At 43.6% G+C, this 7,990-nt stretch overlaps 1 protein-coding gene across 1 annotated transcript in view; it reads right to left on the minus strand.

The window, feature by feature from the left end:
* The window catches only part of TMEM39A (transmembrane protein 39A), a 40,895-nt gene extending 38,802 nt beyond the window's left edge, over positions 1–2,093 (minus strand). The window contains exon 1 of the mRNA XM_048502691.1: positions 1,941–2,093. The gene's annotated coding sequence lies outside the window, so the exon portion shown is untranslated. The remainder of the gene's footprint in view (positions 1–1,940) is intronic.
* Positions 2,094–7,990: the final 5,897 nt, after the last annotated feature.

Consider the following 7,990-nt stretch of genomic DNA (forward strand, 5'->3'; position numbering starts at 1 on the left):
AGCTTACCAGATAGGAATCTGTGGCTCAAGTGGAGGAGTGGGGAATCAAACCGAATTAGAGTTCACCACTCCTGACCATGACATCACACTGGCTCTGTTGTGGGTCTTGGAAAAACAAGTGCCGAACAAGGGAGGATTTGGAGGCCACCCACACACTAACACACATGAAGATGCCTTTGTCTGAGTCAGTCTATCCATCTCAAAGTCAGTATTGTCTACTTGGACTGGCAGCAGACTCCAGGATTTCTGCCAGAAGTCTTCTGCATCACCTGCTTCTTGGTCTTTTAAACCGGAGATGCTGAGGAATGAGATGCTCAACCACAGAGCCACAGATGCTCAACCAACAGTGGGCACATGGATCTAACTGGGCCATTCTCGTAGGTCCAACGGGGAACCTGAAAGACTAATGATGTCTACTTCAATATGAGTTTTTGGCAGGCAGAGCCCACAGGAAATGGGAGATGAGAAGGGGTGGAGCAGTATAGTTGCTGGATCAGGCTTGGAGGGTGTGGGGGTGTCTTTTTAGAGTTACTGGATCCAGTCCAGTAGCACTGTAGAAAGAAGATATTGGGGGTGCAAGTTTTTGAGAGTCAAAACTTCCTCGGTCGGATGCAAGCTTCGACTCTCATAAATTCCTATCTGCTGGGCTCTTGAAATGCTCAACACTTGCTCATCCAGCTGGAAACCAACACAGCTCCCCTCAGAAGCTATCTTTTCAGGACTGCTTCTGACCACCCTCATGCCTCAAAACTTGGAGTTCAGCACCACAAAGTGGCCACGCTGTTGAAATCAAGTGGAAGCATGGCCTGCACCACTTCATTTCCACTTCGCTTCCAAGTGGCCGGCCGGCTGGCCAGCCTTCTGGGCTCAAACGGTAGGCCCCCCACATGGGGTGGCCCAACCTCTGAGCAAGAGGGGCCAGGCTGAGACCCACTTCAGGATTGTATTACTTCATTTAGCTTTCTTTTTAGGGTGGTTTACACCTAGTCAATAAACAATACAACCCATCCAAATAACACCCACAGATCTGATGTGCGCACACAGTCACTGTAAAATACAATGGAACCATTTCCATTCATCCAGTCGCTCGATAATGAAAAACTTACAAACATTATACACCACTTGGCACCATTTTGTTCTCTGTCCCCCTCTCTGGCAGAGGATGACCCTTTGCTAGTTCTCACTCAGTCAAGTCTGGCTCATAAGAACATAAGAGCAAGCCAGCTGGATCAGACCAGAGTCCATCTAGTCCAGCTCTCTGCTACTCGCAGTGGCCCACCAGGTGCCTTTGGGAGCTCACATGCAGGAGGTGAAAGCAATGGCCTTCGGCGGTTGTTGCTCCCGAGCACCTGGTCTGCTAAGGCATTTGCAACCTCAGATCAAGGAGGATCAAGATTGGTAGCCATAAATCGACTTCTCCTCCATCAATCTGTCCAAGCCCCTTTTAAAGCTATCCAGGTGAGTGGCCATCACCACCTCCCGTGGCAGCATATTCTCCTTCGCCCTCTGACTTGTTCAGTAAAACAGAAAGAGTGAGAGGGAATTTGTCATGAGAAGGGGGAAAGGGGAGGGGGAAGGGTGGGCAGGGAAAGGAAGGAAAAGGACAAGGAGGGGAAGGGGAGAAGGAGAAGGAGAAAGAGAAGAGGGGGGCGTGGGGAGAAGGGGGGGGAGGCCAGGCGCATTGGTAAGACCCCAACTGCCTCCCTCCCTCCCGCCCGCCCTCCCTTTCCAGTTGGGGTTCCGCAGCATTGCAATGAAGAGCCCCGCGGGCGTGGGAAGCGAAGCGCTGCACCCCTCCCTCCAGGGGTGGGCTTATGCCGGGCTGGGGGTCCAGCGGCTACTGGGGGGTGGACGGGGGGCGGGGAGCTGGGGCGCCTCCTCTCCCGGAGACAGCCGCAGGCCGAGCGGCCGCTTCGGGCCCCTCTGGGGGGCGGACTCACCTCCTGCCCCGCGGCAGCACCATGGGCCTGCCCGCTGCGGGGGCCGTGGGAGGCGAGGGGGCGCGGCCCGGCCCTCCCGACACGCTCCGCCGCCGCCGCCGCCGCCGCTGCCCAGGAGACGTGGCAAGAAGGCTGGTGCGCTCATCACTGCGCGACGAGCAGCGAGGGGCGGGGCGGAGCCCGGCAGCGGAAGTGACGTCGGGACGCCAGAGGCGCGCGGCTTGGAAAAATAAAGAAATAAGAAGGAATAAAAAGAACGTGGCTCGTTTCTGCTTTGTGGGCGGGGTTTGGCCTGGGAAAAATTCAAACGACTTCAGGACGTCACCGCAAACTAATTCCCACAGAAGGCAGCGTGGTGTAGTGGTGAAGAACGGGTAGACTCTAATACGGAAGATCCGGGTTCGATTCCCTGCTCCTCCACATGAAGCCTGGACTAGTCACAGTTCTCTCAGAACTCTCAGCCCCACCTGTCTCGTAAGGTGTCTGTTGTGGGGAGAGGAAGGGAAAGGAGCTGGGAGAGAAAGGCAGAGTATACATCCACATCTGGCGTAGCTAGGGAAAATGGAGCCCGGGACAAAATCTGAGTTTTGCGCGCCCCCCCCCCCCCCAATATGGGCAGCGTCCCTCCCCCACCACGACCAAAGAACATTTTTTTGCACCAGGTCATCTCAAAGTCACCATCCCATTATAGAACATGCCCCAACACACAAATCTGAACACACCCAGGGCTCCCTAGTTTAAACAACATTGAAAGTGATGCTATTTTTTGGAGGGGGTATTCCACCCTGAAACAGCATCACTTTTAATGTTGTTTAGACTGGAGAGCCCAGATTCTCCTTTTAAATCCACCTTAAAGAGAGACTCTGGGCTCTCTAGTTTAAACAACATTGAAAATGATGCTGTTTCAGGGTAGATTTCCCACCCATCCACCCCAAACAGCATCATTGTCAATGTTGGTTGTTGTGGGTTTTCTGGGCTGCGTGGATGTGGTCTGGTGGATCTTGTTCCTAATGTTTCACCTGCATCTGTGGCTGGTATCTTCAGAGGTGTATCACAGAGAGAAGTCTGTTATACACTGTGTCCAGTCTTCTCTTATAACAGACTTCTCTCAGTGATACACCTCTGAAGATGCCAGCCACAGATGCAGGTGAAACGTTAGGAACAAGATCTACCAGACCACAGCCACACAGCCTGTAAAACCCACAACAAGCAGTTGAATCTGGTTGTGAAAGCCTTCAACAATACTTTCAATGTTTTTTTTTTAATCTAGGGAGCCCAGATTCTCCCTTTAAATCCACTCCAAAGGGGGTGGATTTAAAGAGAGAACCCGGGGAAAATTTGAGGGTGCCTGTCAGGAGTGCAATGTTTAAGCTAACAGTACCAAAATTTTAGGCTATCTTTAGGAGACTATAGGCTATCTCTAGGAGACTATCCTGATTATACCACCCAGGTTTAGTGAAGTTTGGTTCAGGGGGTCCAAAGTTATGGACCTTCAAAAGGGTAGCCCCATCTACCATTAGCTCCCATTGGAAACAATGGGGGATGGAGCACCCCTTTTGGGGGTCCATAACTTTGGACCCCCTGAACCAACCTTCACCAAACTTGGGTGGTATCAGCAGGAGACTATCCTTATGATACCACCTAGGTTTAGTAAAGTTTGATTCAGAGGGTCCAAAGTTATGGACCCTCAAAATGATAGCCCCATCTACTATTAGCTCCCATTGGAAACAATGAGGGATGGAGCACCCCTTTTGGGGGTCCATAACTTTGGACCCCCTGGACCAAACTTCAAAAAACCTTGGTGGTATCAGTAAGCGACTCTCCTGATGATACCACCCAGGTTTGATGAAGTTTTGTTCAGGGGGTCCAAAGTTATGGACCCTCAAAAGTGTAGCCCCCATCTCCTATTATCTCCCATTGGAAACAATGGGGATGGGGCACCCCCTTTGGGAGTCCATAACTTTGGACTCCCTGAACCAAACCTCACCAAACCTGGGTGATAGCACCAGCAGAGTCTCCATAAACACCCCTGAAATTTTGGTGCTGCTAGCCTAAAACTGCGCCCCCTGCAGGCCAAAAATAGAAAAAACACCGAAAATACAAAAAAATCCCACAAACGAACCTTCATTTTTGGCGCCCACCACAAGGTGACGCCCTGGGCAATTGCCCACTTTGCCCAATGGGAGGAACGCCTCTTGTTCAAATGGTCCAATGGTGATTTTGGCGCATTCTTCAACGGCTAGGATATCTGGGGTGCCATCATCAGATTCAATTTGTAATTCCAAAAGGGTCTTTGTTTTTGCTAAAGAGATTTACCGGGTGTTGGCCCAAACTGAATTCCAAGACTAACTTCCTTGGGTCTTAATATCAGCTGCTACAAGCTACTGCTTTTACTAACAGATACAAATATCTAAAATAAGATATCTAATTTAAACATTAGATGCAATCCTAAAGAATTTACAATACAGTAAAAGCGCGCACACACACACACACACACACACATGAATATCCCAAAATAACATTAATAAACCTTGAATCAACTGGAAAACTTAGTTAAAATGTATGATAGACATAAGCATAAACATTAGGCAAACAATAAATCCAACACTAAGGGGCTTACACTAAGTCTTAGAAGAAATAAAAAAACAGGAAGAGAATCATGTGAAACATTGGCACAACCACATGTACACATCCTTTCCAGGCCCTATGGAGACTTTTGGGTAACACTGGTCTCTTTGCTCTGGCCTTTAGCCAGTGCAGTCAGGCGATAGGCTTAGGAAAATATTTTTCATATTTTCCTGGTGGTAACATTGTCCCTCAAGGAAGTAGCAATTACATTTTAGATTTTAGTTGCTGTTAAGTTTATTGCTGACTGATCTGTCAGGGATCAGTTTTAAATAGCACTCAACGATTCCTTAAGGCTGAAGACAGACATTCACTTTTATTGACAGAATTGTTAATCTGATGCACAAGTCCAAAATTTATGAAATAAACATGCAGAAAGCATAACACCTCTGAAGAATTTGAAGGGCCTGTCTCTATCCTGCTCAGTCTATGAAGATACCACTGATAAGGTATTTCGTAAAAATTTTTTTATAGATTTTTATTGTATAGAATATTTATACATTTGTTACATTCAATATCTTCATTTCATCTATACATTTTTCCATTTCCCCCCCCTCCCCCCTTTTCTATTGATTATTTTATGCAAGCAGCAGGAGATTCATTCTTCTTATTCTCTTATTCCATAGTTCTTTGTTAAATCCGGCTTCTTCCATCCATGTTTCATACACTGTCCACAATTTCATAATGTCTTCCATCTTTTCTTCCCATAGTTTATTTTTTGTCAGTCTCTCAAAGATCTCTAACTGTATTTGTTCCCATATGTATTCCATCCATTTTGACACTGTCCATTTTTTATTATCTTTCCAGCCCAACGCCAACACTGCGTGTGCTGCTCTAATCATTATTTTATACATTGGTTCCAAACTTCTATTCACTCTTTTATCGTCCATTATCCCCACAATTAATAATTCATTATTTATGTCAATTTTTACTTTTACTAACTGTTCTACATATTTCAATATATTTTCCCAAAACTTTTTCACCATTTTACATTCTATCCACATATGAGTGTAATATGCTCCTTTTTCTCCACAATGCCAACATTTTGGGCTTAGTCCTTTTATCATATAGGCTAGTTGTATTGGGGTTCTGTACCATTTAAGTAAAATCTTTCTTTCTAGTTCCACATATTTTTCAATCTTTAACTTCTTCATACTCTCCATGATTCTTTCTATTTTTTCGGCATCTAAGATATTTTCTTTCTCCCATTTTTGATTTAAAGTTCTTATCATAAATTCTTTATCCTCTACCATATACTTGTATACTGCTCCTATAATTTTCCCTTGTGATATTTCGTGGAGTTTTAACCATTGAGTTATTATACAATCACCTTTTATTCTAAATTTCCTTAGTTTTTCCCATAAGCCTCTTATCGCCAGCCAATTTTCTCTCCCTCCCAGTTCTATTAAGTTTTGTAATGGTATAATTTCTCCTTCACTAACTAAATCAGATACTTTATGTATTCCTTTTTCTTTCAAATTCTTTATGATTTTCCAACCTTCTATTCCAGTCACGCTTGCCACTGGGGATCTATCCAGAATGCCAGGCATCCATTTACTTCTCCATTTTCCCCATATATCCATATTCCTTTTCTTGGGCCTATCACTCTATGTTTCATGTTTTTATAATCATTAGTATAAATTCCATAGTTGCCTACTCCTTTATTTGCTTCGTTTTCAAACTTTAACCATTTTGAGGTATTATCTTCATTAATATCTAATAAACTCTTTATCTGGAATGCCTCGAAATATTCCTGAGTTTTCGGTATTCCCCATCCTAGAAGACCATTTGGCATATATACTATTTTATTCATCACTCTAGCATTTTTTTAAATTAAATATCCATGCTTTTATTTTTCTATCCCACTCCTCAAATTGTTTTTTGTTAATTTCCATTGGTAATGTTCTAAATAAATAAGAGATTTTGGGTAGCAAACACATCTTTACTGCTTTTACTTTCCCCGTTATAGATAGGTTTTTAGCTTCCCAACTTTTTATCTGATTTTGTATATTTTTCCATCTGTTTTCATAATTATATTTATACATCCTATCTTTTCTGGTAGAAATTATAATTCCTAAATATTTAATTTTCTTCTTTAATATCTCTTTATTAAACTGTTTCTTTTCTATATTCACTCCTAATATTTTTGTTTTATCCATGTTTACTGTTAACCCTGAGTATTTCTTGAAATCTTCTAAAATTATTTTTAATTCTTTCATTGTATCCTCAGGATTAGTTGTTATCAATAATACATCATCTGCAAACATGTTTATTCTAATTTCTTCCTTATTTATTTTATATCCTTTTATTCTTCCATTATTTCTAATTCTATTAGCTAGGAACTCCATTGCCATTACCAACAGAGACGGAGACAGCGGGCAGCCCTGTTTTATTCCTCTTCTAATATTTACTATTCCTGATAGTCCTTCGTTTACTTTTATCTTAGCCTTAGCGTTTCTATATACTTCTTTTAATACTTCTATAAATCTTTCTCCAAATCCATAATTATGTAATGTTTGGAAAAGAAACTCATGACTTACTGTATCAAATGCTGTATTTTGTAAATTTTGAATGAGTCACAAACAAACTCAGCATTATTGCTCCAACTAGGATATTATGAGTTTCCTGAGCTGGGTGGCCATGGTCTGGTAGTTTTTATACCCATGAAAATGCCAGGCATAGAAGCCGGAGAAACATGAGGAGCAAAAGCTACCAGACCACAACCACACAGCCCAGAAAACCCTCAATAGTCAATTCTGGCCATGGAAGCCTTCAGCAATACATACATGGCTTGGATCCACCAGATCATTTCTACAGATGCAAAGGACTTCCTAACTCCGTCATCATTTGATAAAACCTGTCAATTTTTTCATCACCACCTCTAAAGTACCTAAACAGGAGCAGCAGTGGTGTAGGAGGTTAAGAGCTCGTGTATCTAATCTGGAGGAACCGGGTGTTTGTTGTGAGGGGGGAAGGGCAAGGAGATTGTAAGCCCCTTTGAGCCTCCTGCAGGAGAGAAAGGGGGGATATAAATCCAAACTCTTCTTCTTCTTCTAATTCACGTTTCATCCAAATCTAATCAACCACCCCAAACCAGTCTCTTATACTTGTTAAAAACAGGCAGAGAAATATTAAAAAATCCAAGGTGCTCCTGGACTTTCGGTTAATTATGAAGACGAGTTATTAGAAAATCAGACTTCTATATGTAAAATGGGTTAAGGCAATGGAAGAGCTAAAATGGACCTCTTGAGAGCCAGCTTGAGAAAGGCAGGCTGACCCTCATATTATACTGGACTATAAACTGGCCACCTCCTTCCTCTGGAATCTTTGGCAAGGGTCTTTGGGGGTAATATTCAGACAGCACAAGCAAATGGCACCGTGACAGAAGGGTAGCAAACAGCATAACTTCTGGGACACTGCAAAAA

Source organism: Sphaerodactylus townsendi, linkage group LG07 (assembly GCF_021028975.2).
Source record: "Sphaerodactylus townsendi isolate TG3544 linkage group LG07, MPM_Stown_v2.3, whole genome shotgun sequence".
Lineage (NCBI taxonomy): Eukaryota > Metazoa > Chordata > Lepidosauria > Squamata > Sphaerodactylidae > Sphaerodactylus > Sphaerodactylus townsendi.